The 19,115-nt window shown below is 39.8% G+C and overlaps 1 long non-coding RNA gene across 1 annotated transcript in view; it reads left to right on the top strand.

The window, feature by feature from the left end:
- Positions 1-16,026, top strand: part of LOC139186244 (uncharacterized) — a 47,038-nt gene extending 31,012 nt beyond the window's left edge. The window contains exons 3-4 of the long non-coding RNA XR_011569809.1: positions 2,365-2,448; positions 15,930-16,026. This is a non-coding gene — a long non-coding RNA (uncharacterized lncRNA). The remainder of the gene's footprint in view (positions 1-2,364; positions 2,449-15,929) is intronic.
- Positions 16,027-19,115: the final 3,089 nt, after the last annotated feature.

Here is a 19,115-nt window from a genome sequence, read left to right as displayed (position 1 = left end):
GCATAGGACATCAAGTTTGAGACTTAGCAAAACAAAGGAGCTAGAAGGGCCTCCAGGAGATTTAGTGAATGCTGGATGGTCCTCAAGGAATTTCTTCATGAAGTTGAATGCAGTGTGAAAATTATTATCACTAATAAGATATATGGAATCAGGACAAATATCTCCATACATTTTTTTCTACTGATGTCTAAAAGGACTACATTAAATTTTCATTTAATTAACTGATACACATGAAACCAAACTCAGTTTTCATATCAAGTCAGAATGTACATTAGGCTTTGATCAGGATGAAGAAAATATAACTCTAAGTTATCAGTTAGCTCTATTGTATAATTTCAAGTTCATTAGTAATCTGTTCAAATTTACAACTATTAAGATGATATCTTATTCAAATTTTTACTTTTTAGTTTTCCCTTAAACGATTGAGACCATATAATGGCAAGCAATTAATAAAAACAATGAAAGAATTTACTGAAATATATGACCCTTTAAAATCACTTATATATATAATATATATATTTCATACATTAGACACGTGAATTCTTAGAAAATGGAACTTGAAACTCCTCTTAAATTAGGCATTTAAAAATTGTTCTTTTGTAAGCACAATTTGAATACTTTTCAATTTTGTACTGACACTGGTTTCTTTTTAAGAACCAAATGGATTCAGGTAAATACATGAGTAAGATAATAAAAACATAGATAATTGCTACCCTGACTCTTCATTGTACATGGGAAAAGCAGTGTTTTGATAAAAACAGATAAGCATAAATAAAATTATAAAAGCAATAGCTATGTTAAGAGTGAAGAATAAGAAAGTATTGCTTCAAAAGATAAAGAGACTCACAAAATTTTAAGTGAGGACCTATTAAATATTTTATAGGAAAAACAAGTTGTTCAGGAAAGGAATTATGCTTTTAAAAATTAGTTACCTTCCAATATTTAAATAATTTTTATCTTGTTCTCTGTTGAATAACTAAATCATAAGGCAACTTTCTGACCTTTTCCTACTCCTTAAGTTTCTCTTGTTTAGTGACTGTGAAGCAGAAATTTTAATTAAACTAATCAAAAGGCAATTTGTGATGATGAATTTTGTTTACAGAAAAACTAGTGAAGCTGCACTGGTCAGAAAATGAATCATTGTCTAGAAAAAAATTAGTCAACAGGATAAATTTCTCTGTCAATAATATGCAGAACATCTTTCAATAATTAAAGCTTCTTCCTTCCATTTCAGCAGAGTTTACATTTCTGCCATCTGTTTGAAGTAGACATAGTGTTGATGTCTAATCAGTTCATTCACAGAATTTTTCAGTTGTAGGTTTCCATGAGTTATAAAGTGTCTTTAGTTAACAACTAAATGGTTCACTGATGGTGTTCAGACATAAGCTATGGGAGCACTTCTCTGAAGGGAATTTGGTGACCTAATGATAGTCATAATTGCTATTAGCCAAATAAGCCCATTTTCCACCACCTCCCAACTTTCAAGCCCATAGTAGAATTGTACTCCTGACTTATATTTGGAAATAGCATGGTGCCCAGTTTTGACCAAAAGAGTCATTAAAATTTATTTGCTGAAGCCAGAACTTAGTATTACTTGCAAAAACATGAACTCTTAAAGTTTTCCCATTTTCTCTGATATTAGTTCAGTCAGTTCAGTCACTCAGTCATGTCTGACTCTTTGCGACCAACTGCAGCACTCCAGGCTTCCCTGTCCATCACCAACTCCCAGAGTTTACTCAAACCCATGTCCATTGAGTCAGTGAGGCCATCCAACCATCTCATCCTCTCTTCTCCTCCCCACTTCAATCTTCCCAGCATCAGGGTCTTTTCCAATGAGTCATTTCTTCCTATCAGGTGGCAAAGTATTGGAGTTTCAGCTTCAGCATCAGTCCTTCCAATGAATATTCAGGACTGATTTCATTTAGGATGGACTAGTTGGATCTCCTTTCTGTCCAAGGGACTCTCAAGAGTCTTCTCCAACACCACAGTTCAAAAGCATCAATTCTTTGGCGCTCAGCCTTCTTTATAATAGAACCCAACACTACATGCAAAGACAGCCACTCCATTGTCTTGAGTCTGAGTGACTGCAACAAGCAGGGTCTGTGATAGACACAACATAAACAAATCTTTGTGTTTTTATGCCTCTGAGATAGTAGGGATTGTTTACTACTTCAGAAAACCTCAGCTCTATTCCACATCACCCAGGATTTTCAAGCTAAATGTCTATCCCTAAGAGTACAGTACTTTGTTTTGTAGATACAGTAACAAATTATTTGGATGGAGGGATATTTTGGGTCAAGGGCTCCAGTTCAAGTGAATTTACTGTCCAAAAAGCACCTTTATATCTTTATTCATTTTTTTCAGCTTCTTGTTTCCTTGTACCAAGAATAGGTTTATTTCAGTCTTGATTTAAGTGTGGTCTACCATCAACAGCACCACATCAGACAGGTAAGGAGGAATTAGCTCTATGAAAATTCTAACTATTTGGTTCTGTAACAATTAACAAAGTTAATTTAAATGTATTTAAGGACTACCACGTATTTCATGAATTCTCATGTACCTCATCCCCCGCCACCACCACAGTTTAACCTCTTTAAAATAAGAACACATATTACCAAAATTTGTGGCTTGCAAGATTACAGTTCCTAACAGGTAAAGAGCTAACACAACTTGGTTGCATGAAAAATTCTGTTGACTCTTTGTGAAAAGATTAAGAAACAGCCATCAAGAAAGTATCCTAGATTCCCTAAAATATAGGTATATGAATCCAATTCATGTGATTTGATATCAAAGCATAGAACTAAAAAAGTAAAGGAGCAATAAAATGTAATGAAGCTTTCAAGTTAGATCCGAGTTTGAATTCTAGCTGGACCATTTATTTGTTTTGTGATTACTGTTAAGTTTTTAACCACTCTGTACCTATTTCCTTATCAGTGAAAAATAGGAATAATGGTACTTAAGTCACAAGGTTGTTATGAGGACTATATTATGTATAGATGCAAAGCCCTTTAAAGACTCGGACACATAGTAAGTTCTTTACAAGTGCTGGCTGTGTTTGCCCTCTCCCCACAATCCTGAAAAATAAACCATATCCAGCAGATTAGAATTATGATCTTTCTGAGAATATTTTCACTTCAACTGAAACAACATTTCATGCAATTATCCTTTATGAATTTGGGAAGTTTACTGGGAGGATTATTATTTTCTATAATTGCTTTATAATTCTGTGTATTATTATTTTTTTGTTGTTGGTCTCTAGTTCTGTAGTGTTCAATTGAGTTGCTCAGTCTTGTCTGACTCTTCACGACCCCATGAACTGAAGCATGCCAGGCCTCCCTGTCCATCAACAACTTCCATAGTTTACTAAAACTCATGTCCACTGAGTCTGTGATTCCATCCAGCCATCTCATCCTGTGTCATCCCCTTCTCCTCCCACCTTCAATCTTTCCCAGCATCACGGTCTTTTCAAAGGAGTCAGCTCTTCACATCAGGTGGCCAAAGTATTGGAGTTTCAGCTTCAACATCAGTCCTTCCAATGAATATTCAGGACTGATTTCCTTTAGGATGGACTGGTTGGGTCTCCTTGCAGTCCAGGGGACTCTCAAGAGTCTTCTCCAACACCATAGTTCAAAAGCATCACTTCCTTGGTGTTCAGCTTTCTTTATAGTCCAACCCTCACATCCATACATGACCACTGGAAAAACCATCAGATCAGATCAGATCAGTCGCTCAGTCGTGTCCGACTCTTTGCAACCCCATGAATCGCAGTACGTCAGGCCTCCCTGTCCATCACCAACTCCCGGCGTTCACTGAGACTCACGTCCATCGATTCAGTGATGCCATCTAGCCATCTCATCCTCTGTCGTCCCCTTCTCCTCCTGCCCCCAGTCCCTCCCAACATCAGAGTCTTTTCCAATGAGTCAACTCTTCGCATGAGGTGGCCAAAGTACTGGAGTTTCAGCTTTAGCATCATTCCTTCCAAAGAAATCCCAGGGCTGATCTCCTTCAGAATGGACTGGTTGGATCTCCTTGCAGTTCAAGGGACTCTCAAGAGTCTTCTCCAACACCACAGTTCAAAAGCATCAATTATTCAGTGCTCAGCCTTCTTCACAGTCCAACTCTCACATCCATACATGACCACAGGAAAAACCATAGCCTTGACTAGACAAAGCTTTGTTAGCAAAGTAATGTCTCTGCTTTTGAATATGCTATCTAGGTTGGTCATAACTTTCCTTCCAAGGAGTAAGAGTCTTTTAATTTCATGGCTGCAGTCACCATCTGTAGTGATTTTGGAGCCCCCAAAATAAAGTCTGACACTGTTTCCACTGTTTCCCCATCTATTTCCCATGAAGTGGTGGGACCGGATGCCATGATCTTCGTTTTCTGAATGTTGAGCTTAAGCCAACTTTTTCACTCGCCACTTTCACTTTCATCAAGAGGCTTTTTAGTTCCTCTTCACTTTCTGCCATAAGGGTGGTGTCATCTGCATATCTGAGGTTATTGATATTTCTCCAGGCAATCTTGATTCCAGCTTGTGTTTCTTCCAGTCCAGCGTTTCTCATGATGTACTCTGCATATAAGTTAAATAAACAGGGTGACAATATACAGCCTAGCCTTGACTAGAAGGACCTTTGTTGGCAAAGTAATGTCTCTGCTTTTTAATATGCTGTCTAGGTTGGTCATAACTTTCCTTCCAAGGAGTAGGTGTCTTTTAATTTCATGGCTGCAATCAACATCTGCAATGATTTTGGAGCACAAAAAATAAAGTCAGCCACTGTTTCCACTGTTTCCCCATCTACTTGCTATGAATCGATGCCAATTTTTCACTCTCCTCTTTCACTTTAATCAAGAGGCTCTTTAGTTCTTCTTCACTTTCTGCCATAAGGGTGGTGTCATCTGCATATCTGAGGTTATTGGTATTTCTCCTGGCAATCTTAATTCCAGCTTGTGCTTCATCCAGCCCAGCGTTTCTCAAGATGTACTATGCATATAAGTTAAATAAGCAGGGTAGCAATATACAACCTTGATGTACTCCTTTTCCTATGTGGAACAAGTCTGTTGTTCCATGTCCAGTTCTAACTGTTTCTTCCTGCTTACAGACTTTTCAAGAGGCAGGTCAGGTGGTCTGGTATTTCCATCTCTTTCAGAATTTTCCACAGTTTATAGTCATCTCCACAGTCAAAGGCTTTGGCATAGTCAATAAAGCATAAATAGATCTTTTCCATTCAAAGGGTTCTTACTCTTGTCTCTAGTACATTTATTTAAAATTGTGCATCCATGTCTTGACTTCCTACTTTTACATTCCAGTCCCCTATAATGAAAAGGTCATCTTTTTTTGATGTTAGTTCTAGAAGGTCTTGGAGGTCCTCATAGTGCCATTCAATTTCAGCTTCTTCAGCATTATTGCTTGGGGCATAGACTTGGATTACTATGATTTTGAATAGTTTGCTTTGGAAAAGAACAGAGATCATTCTGTTGCTTTTGAGATTGCATCCAAGTACTGCATTTTGCACTCTTTTGTTGACTATGAGGGCTACTCCATTTCTTCTAAGGGATTCTTGCCCACAATAGTGGATACAATGGTCATCTGAATTAAATTTGCCCATTCCAGTGTATTTTAGTTCACTGATTCTTCCTAAAATATCGATGTTCAGTCTTGCCATCTCCTGTTTGACCACTTCAAATTTGCCTTGTTTCATGGACCTAACATTCCAGGTTGTTATGCAATAATGTTCTTTACAGACTCTGACTTTACTTCCATCATCAGTCACGTCCACAACTGGGTGTTGTTTTACTTTGGTTCTGTCTCTTCATTCTTTCTGGAGTTATTTTCCACTGATCTCCAGTAGCATATTGAGCATCTATGGACCTGGGGAGTTCATCTTTCAGTGTCCTATCTTTTTGCTTTTTCATACTGTTCATGAGGTTCTCAAGACAAGAATATTGAAGTGGTTTGCCATTCCCTTCTCCAGTGGACCACATTTTGTCAGAACTCTCCACCATGACCCATCTGTCTTGGGATTCCCTACATGGCATGGCTCATAGTTTCATTGAATTAGACAAGGCTGAGGTTCATGTGATCAGTTTGATTAGTTTTCTGTGATTGTAGTTTTCATTCTGTTGGCCTTCTGATGGATAAGGATAAGAAGCTTATGGAAGCTGATGGGAGAGATTGACTGAGGGGGAAACTGGGTCTTGTTCTAATGGGTGAGGCCATGCTCCATACATCCTTAATCCAATTTTCGGTTGATGGGCAGGGCTGTTTTCCCTCCCTGTTCCAAACTATGGTGGAGGTAATGAAGATAATGGTGACCTCCTTCAGAACGTCCCATGAACTGCTTCACTGAGTGCCCACACACGGCAGCAGACCAACTCCAAACCACGCCTTTGCTGGAGACTCCTGGACACTCACAGGCAAGTCTAGGTCAGTCTTTTTTGACATCACTGCTCCTTTCTCCTGAGTCCTCGTGCACACAACATTTGTTTGTCCCTCCAAGAGTTGGTTTCCCCATTCTTGTGTAAGTTCTCGCAGCTCTATGGTGGGGTTAATGGTGACCTCATCCAAGAGGACTTATGCTATACCCAGATCTGCTGCACCCAGAGCCCCTGCCCTACAGCAGGCCACTGCTGACCCATATCTCTGCATGAGACACTTAAACACAATTCTAACTCAGTCTTTGTGGGGTCTCTGGGTCCTGGTGCGCAGGTTTGTTTGAGCCTTCCAAGTGTCTCTGGTGGTTATGAGGTTTGAGTCCAAATGTGATTTTACCCTTCCTACTGTCTTGCTGGGGCTTCTCCTTAGCCCTTGGATGTGGGGTATCTTTTTTTGGCTGTATCCAACATTCTTCTGTCAATGATTGTTCAGAAGTGAGTTGTAATTTTGGAGTTCTCACAGGAGAAGACGAGTGCATGTCCTTCAACTCTGCCATCCTTTTCATTATAGGGGATTGGAATGCAAGAGTAGGAAGTCAAGGGATACATGGAGTAACAGGCAAATTGACATTGGAGTACAAAATGAAGCAGAGCAAAGGCCAACAGAGTTTTGCCAAGAGAACAGACTGGTAATAGCAAACACTGTCTTCCAACAACACAAAAGAAGACTCTACACATGGATATCACCAGATTGTCAATGCCAAAATCAGATTGATAACATTCTTTGCAGCCAAAGATGGAGAAGCTCTATACAGTCAACAAAAACATGAGGAGCTAATTGTGGCTCAGATCATGAAGTCCTTATTGCCAAATTCAGACTTAAATTGAAGAAAGTAGGGAAAACCACTAGACCATTCAGGTAAAACCTAAATCAAATCCCTTACACTGGAAGTGAGAAATAGATTCGAAGGATTAGATCTGATAGACACAGTGCCTGAAGAACTATGAATGGTGGTTTGTGACATTGTACAGGAGGCCGTGATCAAGAGCATCCCCAAGAAAAAGAAGTACAAAAAGGCAAAATGGTTGTCTGAGGAGGCCTTACAAATAGCTGAGAAAAGAAGAGAAACTAAAGGCAAAGGAGAAAAGCAAAGATATACCCATCTGAATGCAGAGTTCCAAAGAAAAGCAAGGAGAGATAAGAAAGCCATCTTCAATGCAAAGAAACTAAGGAAAACAACAGAATGGGAACAAAATAGAGATCTCTTCAAGAAATTTAGAGATACCAAGGGAACATTTCATGCAAAGACGGGCACAATTAAGAACAGAAATGTTATGGACCTAACAGAAGCAGAAGATATTAAGAAGAGATGGCAAGAATACACAGAAGAACCATACAAAAAAGATCTTCACGACCCAGACAATGGTGATAGTGTGATCACTGACCTAGAGTCAGACATCCTGGAACGTGAAGTCTAGTAGGCCTTAGAAAACATCACTACAAACAGAGCTAGGTGATAGAATTCCAGCTGAGGTATTTCAAATCCTAAAAGATGATGCTGTGAAAGCACAGTGCTCAACATGCCAGCAAACTTGGAACATTCAGCAGTGGCCACAAGACATGAAAAGATCAGCTTTCATTCCAATCCCATAGAAAGGCAATGCCAAAGAATGTTCAAACTACTGCACAATTGCACTCATCTCATACTCTAGCAAAGTAATGCTCAAAATTCTCCAAGCCAGGTTTCAGCAGTACATGAACCACAAACTTCCAAATGTTCAAGCTGGATTTAGAAAAGGCAGAGGAACCAGAGATCAAAATACTAACAACCATTGGATCATTGAAAAAGCAAGAGAGTTCTAGAAAAACATCTATTTATGCTTTATTGACCATGCCAAAGTCTTCGACTCTATGGATCACAACAAACTGTAGAAGATTTAAAGAAATGGGAATACCAGACCACCTGAACTGCCTCCTGTGACCTCTGTATGCAGGTCAAGAAGCAATAGTTAGAACTGTATATGGAACAATATTCTGGCTCCAAAATGGTAAAGGAATACATCAAGGCTGAATACTGTCACCCTACTTATTTAACTTAGATGCAGAGTACATCATGTGAAATGCCAGGCTGGATGAAGCACAAGCTGGATCAAGATCAGTAGGAGAAATATCAATAACCTCAGATATGAAGATGATACCATCCGAATGGTAGAAAGCAAAGAAGAATTAAAGAGCCTCTTGATGAGTATAAAAGAGGAGCGTGAATAAAAGTTGGTTAAAGACTCAACATTCAGACAACTAAGATCATGGCATCCAGTCTCCTCATTTCATTGCAAATCAGTTCAGTTCAGTAGCTTAGGCCTGTCTGACTCTTTGTCACCCCATGGCCTGCAACATGCCAGGCCTACCTGCCATCATCAACTCCAGAAGTCTACTCAAACTCAAGTTCACTGAGTCCACGATGCCATACAACCATCTCATCCTCTATTGTCCCTTTCTCCTCCTGCCTTCAATCTTTCCCAGCATCACAGTCTTTTCAAATGAGTCAGCTCTTCACATCAGGTGTCCAAAGTATTGGAGTTTCAGCTTCAACATCATTCCTTCCAATGAGTATTCAGGATTGATTTCCTTTAGGATGGACTGGTTGGATCTCCTTGCTGTCCAAGGGACTCACAAGAGTCTTCTCCAACACCACAGTTCAAAAGCATCAATTCTTTGGTGCTCAGCTTTCTTTATAGTCCAACTCTCATATCCATACATGACTACTGGAAAAAACATAGCCTTAACTAGATGGACCTTCGATGGCAATTAACGTCTCTAATTTTAATATGCTGTCTATGTTGGTCATAACTTGTCTCCCATGGGGTAAGCATCGTTTAATTTCATGGCTGCAGTCACCATCTGCAGTGATTTTAGAGCCCCAAAAATAAAGTCTGCCACTGTTTCCACTATTTCTCTATTTGCCGTGAAGCAATGGAACCAGATGCCATGATCTTTGTTTTCTGAATGTTGAGCTTTAAGCCAAGTTTTTCACTCTCCACTTTCACTTTCATCAAGAGGATCTTTAAGTCTTTTCAATTTCTGCCATAAGCGTGGTGTCATCTGCATATCTGAGGTTATTGATAGTTCTTGAAGCAATCTTGATTCCAGCTTGTGCTTCATCCAGCCCAGAGTTTCTCAAGATGTACTCTGCACATAAGTTAAATAAACATGGTGACAATATACAGCCTTAACATACTCCTTTCCATATTTTTAACCAGTCTGTTGTTCCATATCCAGTTCTAATTGTTGCTTCTTGACCTGCATTCAAGATTTCTCAAAAGGCAGGTCAGGTGGTCTGGTATTCCCATCTCTTTCAGAATTTTCCACAGTTTATTGTGATCCACACAGTCAAAGGCTTTGGCATAATCAATAAAGCAGAAATAGATGATTTTTTTTGAAATTCTCTTGCTTTTTTGATGATCCAACAGATGTTGCCAATTTGATCTCTGGTTCTTCTGCCTTTTCTAAAACCAGTATGAACATCTGGAAACTCATGGTTCATGTATTGCTGAAGCCTGGCTTGGAGAATTTTGAACATTACTTTACTAGCATGTGAGATGAGTGCAATTGTGCGGTAGCTTGAACATTCTTTGGCACTAACTTTCTTTGGGATTGAAATGAAAACTGACATTTTCCAGTCCAATGGCCACTGATGAGTTTTCCAAATTTGCTGGCATATTGAGTGCAGCACTTTCACAGCATCATCTTTTAGGATTTGGAATAGCTCAACTGGAATTCCATCACCTCCACTAGCTTTGTTCGTAGTGATGCTTCCTAAGGCCCACTTGACTTCACATTCCAGGATGTCTGGCTCTAGGTGAGTGATCACACCATCATGATCTTCTGGGTCATGAAGATCCCTTTTGTACAGTTCCTCTGTATATTCTTGCCATCTCTTCTTAGTATCTTCTGCTTCTGTTAGGTCCATACCATTTCTGTCCTTTACTGAGCCCATCTTTGCATGAAATGTCCCCTTGATATCTTTAATTTTCTTTAAATTTCTTCAAGACATCTCTAGTCTTTCCCATTCTCTTGTTTTCCTCTATTTCTTTGCACTGAACACTGAGAAAGGCTAAAGAGTCCAAACCACGAGTCTGGAGGTAAACTTAAGTTGCACCTTGTTCTTCGGCTGCCACGCCTTTAGATTCCCTACAGATGATGACTCTCATTTTTAGCTGTTTAAAATGCAATTTATGACTGAATAGTTTCTTCTTGTTGTTGGTTTTTTTTTGTTGTTGTTGTTTTGTTTTTTTATTTTCGCTGTTTAAAATGCAAATTATGATCCTATATATATATATTTCGCTTTTTGATCCTGGGGCCATGTCTTAGTATCTTCTTTAGATTAGAGGTTTCCCAAGCTTCTGTAGCAATATTTGTATGGGTCACCTCTTTGAGTGGGTGCCTCTCACCCTTCCCAGGCTTCTTTGCCTGTTTCAGTCCCAGTGGGACATTTTTCACGACCTTGGTCAAATTCCAGTGCTTGTTACTGTATCTCTGTGTTCAGTTCAGCCTTTGTGTCAGGCCTTGAGGAGCCAGCTGTGAACAAGCCAGACACAAAGCCCAGCCCTCATGAAACCTACAGGTTCATGGGAGAGAGGAAGATTAAGAATTAGAAGTGTGGGAATTCCCTGGATGTCCAGTGCTTAGGACTCTGTGTTTCTACTGCAGAGTACATGGGTTCAATCCCAGTTGAGGATCTAAGATCCTTCATGCCACTCAGCACCAAAAAAAAAAAAAGAATTACAAGTGTGGTGGAATTTATGACAGTCAGGATGCTTTTTTTATGATGCATATTGCAAGGGGACTGAATATGGTCTCAGGCTGAGGAAGGCGACTGAGGAATGACCTTTAAAGTCTTGAGGGTTGAGAGGAGTTGACCAAGCAAGGAGCTGGAGGAGGGGGACTGTCTGAAGGCCCTGAGGAACTGAGGAACTGAAGGATAGTAGCGAGCAGTGGCTGTGTGGTGCTGGAGTGGCCGAGAGGAGTGGTCAGGAGTGGTGGCCCTGAGGAGATACGCCACGTGCAAGGTCAGTGAAACCCCAGTAAGATGGTAGGCACTGGAGCGACTGTGAGGAGATACCCCATGTCCAAGGGCAAAGGAGAAGCCCCAGCAAGATGGGAGGAGGGGCAGATTCACGTTTAGAATCAAACCCCATTCCCGCCAGAGATGCTAAGAAGGCTCAAACAAACCTTGTGCACACCAGGACCCACGGACTCCACAGAGACTGAGATAAACTGTGTTTGAGAGTCTCCTGTGGAGGTACAGATCAGCAGTGGACTGCCACAGGGACAGGGGCTTTGTATGCAGCAGACTTGGGTATGGCATAAGCCTTCTTGGAGGAGATCACCATTAACCCCACCATAGAGCTGCCAGAACTTACACAGGACTGGGAAAAAGACTCTTGGAGGGCACAAACAGAATCTTGTGCACAAGGACCCAGGAGAAAGGAGCAGTGACCCCATGGGAGACTGGCCCAGACTTGCCTGTGAGTCTCCAGGAGTCTCCAATGGAGCGTGGGTCAGTGGTGGCCTGCTGCAGGGTTGGGGGCACTGAGTGTAGCAGTATATGCATGGGATCCTTTGAAGGAAGTCACCATTATTTTCACTATCTTAACCATAGTTTGGCCCCAGGCAAATGGGGATTGGGGGCAGGAGGAGAAGGGGACGAGAGAGGATGAGATGGCTGGATGGCATCACCAACTCGATGGGCATGAGTTTGGGTAAACTCAGGGAATTGGTGATGGACAGGGAGGCCTGGCGTGCTGTGATTCATGGGGTTGCAAAGAGTCGGACACGACTGAGCAACTGAACTAAACTGAACTGAAATAGCAAGGGAGGGAACACAGCTCCACCCATCAACAGAAAATTGGATTAAAAATTTACTGGGCATGGCCACGCCCATCAGAACAAAACCCAGTTTCCCCCTCCGTCATTCTCTCCCATCAGGTAGCTTCCATAAGCCTCTTATCCGTCTCCATCATAGGGCAGACAGACTGAAAACCACAATCAGAGAAAACCATGCAATCTTATCATATGGGCCACAACCTTGTCTAACTCATTGAAACTATGAGCCATGCCCGGTAGGGACACCCAAGGTGGGTGCGTCATGGTGGAGAGTTCTGATAAAATGTGGTTCCTTGGAGAAGGGAATGACAAATCACTTCAATATTCTTGCCCTGAGAACCCCATGAACAGTATGAAAAGGCAAAAAGATAGGACACTGAAAGATGAACTCCCCAGTTTTGTAGGTGCCCTATATGCTACTAGAGATCTGTGGAGAAATAACTCCAGAAAGAAGGAAAAGAGGGAGACAAAGCAAAAACAACACCCAGTTATGGATGTGACTGGTGACAGAAGCAAGATCTGATGCTGTGAAGAGCAATATTGCATAGGAACCTGGAATGTTAGGTCCATGAATCAAGGTAAATTGGAAGTGGTCAAACAGGAGATGGCAAGAGTGAAAGTCAATATTCTAGGAATCAGTGAACTAAAATGGACTGGAATGGGCGAATTTAACTCAGATGACCATTATATCTACTACTGTGGGCAGGAATCCCTTAGAGGAAATGGAGTAGCCATCATAGTCAACAAAAGAATCCAAAATGCAGTACTTGGATGCAATCTCAAAAACAACAGAATGATCTCTGTTCATTTCCAAGGCAAACCATTCAATATCATAGTAATCCAAGTCTATGCCCCAACCAGTAATGCTAAAGAAACTGAAGTTGAATGGTTCTATGAAGACCTACAAGACCTTCTAGAATGAACACCCAAAAAACACGTCCTTTTCATTTTAGGGGACTGGAATGCAAAAGTAGGAAGTCAAGAAACACCTGGAGTAACAGGCAAATTTGGCCTTGGGGTACAGAATGAGACAGGGCAATGGCTAACAGTTTTGCCAAGAGAACACACTGGTCATACCAAACACCCTCTTTCAACAACACAAGAGAAGACTCTACACATGGACATCACTAGATGGTCCACACCGAAATCAGATTGATTATATTCTTTGCAGCCAAAGATGGAGAAGCTCTATACAGTCAGCAAAAACAAGACCAGGAGCTCACTGTGGCTCAGATCATGAACACCTTATTCCCATATTCAGACTTAAATTGAAGAAAGTAGAGAAAACCACTAGGCCATTCATCTATGATCTAAATCAAATCCCTAATGATTATACAGTGGAAGTGGGAAATAGATTTAAGGACCTAGATCTGATAGATTGCCTGATGAACTATGGACTGAGGTTCATGACATTGTACAAGAGACAGGAATCAAGACCATCCGCAAGGAAAAGAAATGCTAAAAAGCAAAATGGCTGTCTGAGGAGGCCTTACAAATAGCTGTGAAAAGAAGAGAAGTGAAAAGCAAAGGAGAAAAGGAAAGATATACCCATTTGAATGCAGAGCTCCAAAGAATAGCAAGGAGAGATTCCCCTTAGCTGCTGTCATTTCCACCCTCCAGATGGAATACTTATAAGGTGCAGAAAAACATCAGAGAGGCTCCTTGTTCAACCTACTGTCACACAGTGCCCTCTGTGAGAAACAGTGAGATACTGGATGGAACAGTTTAATTGCATTATGTCTGCTTACAAAATTCACATACAAGAAGTGCCTCTTATTTATTCTTTGTTCAACTCCATGAGATATTAGTTCAGTTCAGTTCAGTCGCTCAGCCTTGTCCATCTCTTTGCAACCCCAGGTACTGCAGCACGCCAGGCTTTCTTGTCCATCACCAACTCCCAAAGCTTGCTCAAACTCATGTCCATCGAGTCAGTGATGCCATCCAAACATCTCATCCTCTGTTGTCTCCTTCTTCTGCCTTCAATATTTCCCAGCATCAGGGTCTTTTCAAATGAGTTAGTTCTTGGAATCAAGTGGCCAAAATATTGGAGTTTCAGCTTTAGCATCAGTCCTTCCATGAATATTCAGGACTGATTTCCTTTAGGATGGACTGGTTGGATCTCCTTGCAGTCCAAGGGACTCTCAAGAGTCTTCTCCAACACCACAGTTCAAATGCATCAATTCTTCAGTGCTCAGCTTTCTTTATGGTCCAACTCTCACATCCATACATGACTACTGGAAAAATCATAGCTTTGACTAGACAGACCTTGGTTGGCAAAGTAATGTCTCTGCTTTTTAATATGCTGTCTAGATTGGTCATAGGCTGCAGTCACCATCTGCAGTGTTTTTGAAGCCCAAGAAAGTAAAGTCTGTCACCATTTCCATTGTTTCCCCATCTATTTCCCATGAAGTGATGAGACTGGATACCATGATCTTAGTTTTCTGAATGTTGAGCTTTAAGCCAACTTTTCCACTCTCCTGTTTCACCTTCATCAAGAGGCTTTTAGTTCTTTTTCATTTTCTACCATAAAGGTGGTGTCATCTGCATATCTGAGGTTATTGATATTTCTCCCAGCAGTCTTGATTCCACCTGTGCTTCATCCAGCCTGATATTTCCCATGGTGTACTGTGCATATAAGTTAAATAAGCAGCATGACAGTATTCAGCCTTGATGTACTCCTTTCCTGATTTGGAACCAGTATGTTATTCTGTGGCCAGTTCTAACTGTTGCTTCTTGACCTGCATATAGATTTCTCAGGAGGCAAGTCAGGTGGTCTGGCATTCCCATCTCTTTAAGAATTTTCCACAGTTTGTTGTGATCCACACAGTCAAAGGCTTTTGCACAGTCAATAAAGCAGGACGTATAAAGACTTTTTTTTCTGGCCACCTGATTACTCATGGTCATATAACTGATTTTAGGCTTCCACTGAAAGTTTGACAGGGGCAGAAACATGAAGTGCATTTCAAATTGTCACATATAAGAAATGTAAAATTTCCTAGAGTCTTCATTAAGAGGTTAGATTGGAAAAGAGTGTTGACTTATTTGCATAATGATATATTAAGAATTTATTTTTAGATTCAAACAGATTATGCTAGTTTTGACCCCAATTAACAGAACTAATCACAAATGGAATGCATTTCCTGTATACATCACACATTACTGACAGTAAGTGGCTTATGGACATCAGTTACTGCCAATATTTCTTTGGCCTTCAACAGATCTATAATTTTTTTCTGTAGGGTGGGTTCCATAAATTGGAATTGTGCTTCTAAATATGAGTAAATATGCAGTTGCAGTGGGATTAGAGGGAGCCCAAGAGTGACCAAGTGATTGACACATCTGTGAAGTCTGTTTCTTAAAATTTTTGTCAATTTATTAAGCGATGATTAAATGTTTCACACGAGCTGAACATTAAAGAAACTGACTTATAAACTAAAGCCCAATAACTCAGTAGTGATGTGAGAAATACAATTTGAGGGATGACTCAAATTTGTCTCCTCTATTTGTCTCCTCTATTTAGGACTGTTTTTGACAGTGTCAGGGTCCCATGTTTGAGGAACAAGGACTGAGAAGTGAAGCATTTTGAAATTGTTTAATTATTTCATCTGAATATGGTAGCACTCAGAGAATTATTTATTTTCTTCCTTAATATCCATCTTTCTACTTACAGGGACATGTGAATTAATCAGTGCCATTCATACACAGACTGTCCTGGACTAAACTTGAAAAGAAATGTGAACAGATGTGCAAAAATAAAATCAATTTACATCTTCCATCATCTGTAGTTCTTTTCCTTAATACAATTAAATTACATGTTTAAAATATGGAGGGTTACTGTGTAATTTTATCTTTAATCATCAGTACTTGATAAAAATGTTAATTACTTGTTATTTAAGATTAAAGTCCAGAAACTACTTAAATTCTTTTTATTTGCATTTTACCATGTAGTTAAGAATGGATTACTAATAATAAATCCTACATAATGAGAATATATAGGTACTTATAATATCTGCCCTGAATCTAACTTTAGTTATATAAAGATTAGTGGAGAAACACAGATAATTGAATATCATAATTTAAAAACTTCTTTAGTGCTTTTAAGAAGGTGTATAGAGGTACAAAGAAATGTCTAACATATAGAATTATGAATCTAGGAATCAGAATACATGATATAAATATTATTTTCAAGTATATTTGAAATATTTTATACTATTTAACATGTAGAATTTAGCAAAATGAACCTCAGTAAATTAAAAGTGATATTTAATACTTATTTGCTGACAAAGATAATAAAAAGAAGTGAACTAACTATACAGAGTTTATTTTTTATTGGAAATTAAAGAATATATTTCTACATACATTCTCAGTTAAAGGGGAAAAATAAAAATAATTATTTAAGATTGAGTTGCATTATATTGAATAACAAAATGTATACAGTGGTACAATGCAGTTCTTAGAGAACAATATATGTTCTTAAATTCAAGAAGTTTGAAATTAATAACCAAATTTAAAAACAAACTAAAAAAGACTAGCAGGAAGATAATAAAAATGATAAAGATAACTGAAAAAATTACAAAGTTGGTTGATAAAACCAACTTGATATTATATAAATTATAATAGACTTACACAATTTTGTGTGATACATTATTTTATTTATTAACTTTTTAAAATTTTATTTTATTTTTAAACTTTACAATATTGTATTAGTTTTGCCAAGTATCAAAATGAATCCGCCACAGGTATACCCGCATTCCCCATCCTGAACCCTCCTCCCTCCTCCCTCCCCTACCCTCCCTCTGGGTCGTCCCAGTGCACCAGCCCCAAGCATCCAGTACCGTGCATCAAACCTGGACTGGCGATTCGTTTCATACATGATATTATACATGTTTCAATGCTATTCTCCCAAATCTCCCCACCCTCTCCCTCTCCCACAGAGTCCATAAGACTGATCTATACATCAGTGTCTCTTTTACTGTCTCGTACACAGGGTTATTGTTACCATCTTTCTAAATTCCATATATATGCGTTAGTATACTGTATTGGTGTTTTTCTTTCTGGCTTACTTCACTCTGATACATTATTTTAGAAGACTGCTGCTGCTTCTAAGTCACTTCAGTCGTGTCCAACTCTGTGCGACCCCAGAGATGGCAGCCCACCAGGCTCCCCTGTCCCTGGGATTCTCCAGGCAAGAACATTAGAGTGGGTTGCCATTTCCTTCTCCAATTTTAGAAGACTAGTTTTCCCTAATTCCAAAACTGACAAGTATAGGACAAGAGAAATATAGACCAATTTTGTTTCTGAATAGAAAAACCAAAATCACATGTGATTTAATATCTCTCCCTATTTGTCACATCTTTGTTCTTGAGTCATCCAGTTAGCCAGACATGTTCCTCTCAAAACGGAAGCAGAAGTACATGAGGACAAGTGAAAACAATACATCTTAAGGTTCAGGCTCCAGAAAGGTACAGAGTGACTTCCATGCACCTGCTGTTGGTAAAGGACCTGCCTGCCAATGCAGGAGACATAGGAGACACTGGTATCATCCCTGGGCCGGGAAGACCCCCTGGAGGAGGGCATGGCAGTCCACTCCAGTGTTCTTGCCTGGAGAATCCCGATGGATAGATGGGCCTGGCAGGCTATATAGTTCCTGGGGTCTCAAAGAGTCGGACATGACTGGGCAACTAACACACATGGTCACGTGCCCAGTCTAAAGTCAAGAGGTGTGTAAATACATTTCTCTTGTAATAAAGCAACGGAGTGTTGATGTATAGAGAATTAAAAGATCGTGTCAATTAATTGCACTAACCACAGAACTATATCATTAGGAAATTATCTACATTAACAGATGAAAGTAGAAAAGCTTGTAACCACCTAAATAAATATACAAAAAGCATTTGCTAACATTTACATTTATAATAGGTCCTTAACATGTTAAGAAGAGAGCAAGGATGTCTTAGCTTCATAAGTTGTGTCTACCAGAAATATATCACAGATATCCTAAAGGTGAAATATTAAAAATATCCCTGTTAAAATAAAAAGGCAAGGATATCTACTGTACCTGCTTTTCAACATTTTACTAGAGTTTAGCCAATACCATAAAATAGAAAAAACAAATATGAGTTTGAGCACCAATAATGGATAGACAAACATATATGACCTTGTATATTTTTAAAGTGACATTTCACATCATTGGGAAAAACACAGTCTTATAATAAATGGTGTAGACGATGCACCCCAGGTCAGGTCATTCCTGGGGTTGCCAAAATTCAGTATCTGATTGATGCTGACATCAGACAGCTCCGACAGGCCATTTCAGCTTCAGTTCTCTCCAGTGGGGTCAAGTGAGGCTTTTGGACATGCATTCCAGGCCTGCTTCTCCACTGGACAATTCTGCTTATTCCTTTTCCACTGTACAAGTGTTAATCCCTGAAAAACATTCTGTACACAAAACTTTGCCTAAGAGTCTGGCAAAGTTAATAAAACACCTCTTTAATAAAACACAGTATACTTCCTGCCAAGAAAAACTATGTCAAACCTGCTGCTAAGTCACTTCAGTCATGTCCGACTCTGTGCAACCCCATAGATGGCAGCCCACCAGGCTCTGCTGTCCCTGGGATTCTCCAGGCAAGAACACTGGAGTGGGTTGCCATTTCCTTCTCCAGTGAGTGAAAGTGAAAGTGAAGTCGCTCAGTTGTGTCTGACTCTTCACAACCCCATGGACTGAAGCCTACCAGGCTCCTCCTTCCATGGGATTTTCCAGGCAAGAGTACTGGAGTAGGTTGCTATTGCCTTCTCCTGGACAGTGTGTTAAAAAGCAGAGACACCACTTTGCAGACAAAGGTCCATATAGTCAAAG

This window comes from Bos indicus, chromosome 2 (assembly GCF_029378745.1).
Source record: "Bos indicus isolate NIAB-ARS_2022 breed Sahiwal x Tharparkar chromosome 2, NIAB-ARS_B.indTharparkar_mat_pri_1.0, whole genome shotgun sequence".
Lineage (NCBI taxonomy): Eukaryota > Metazoa > Chordata > Mammalia > Artiodactyla > Bovidae > Bos > Bos indicus.
Note: the sequence above shows the minus strand (reverse complement) of the source record. Positions and strands in the feature narration are given on the sequence as shown.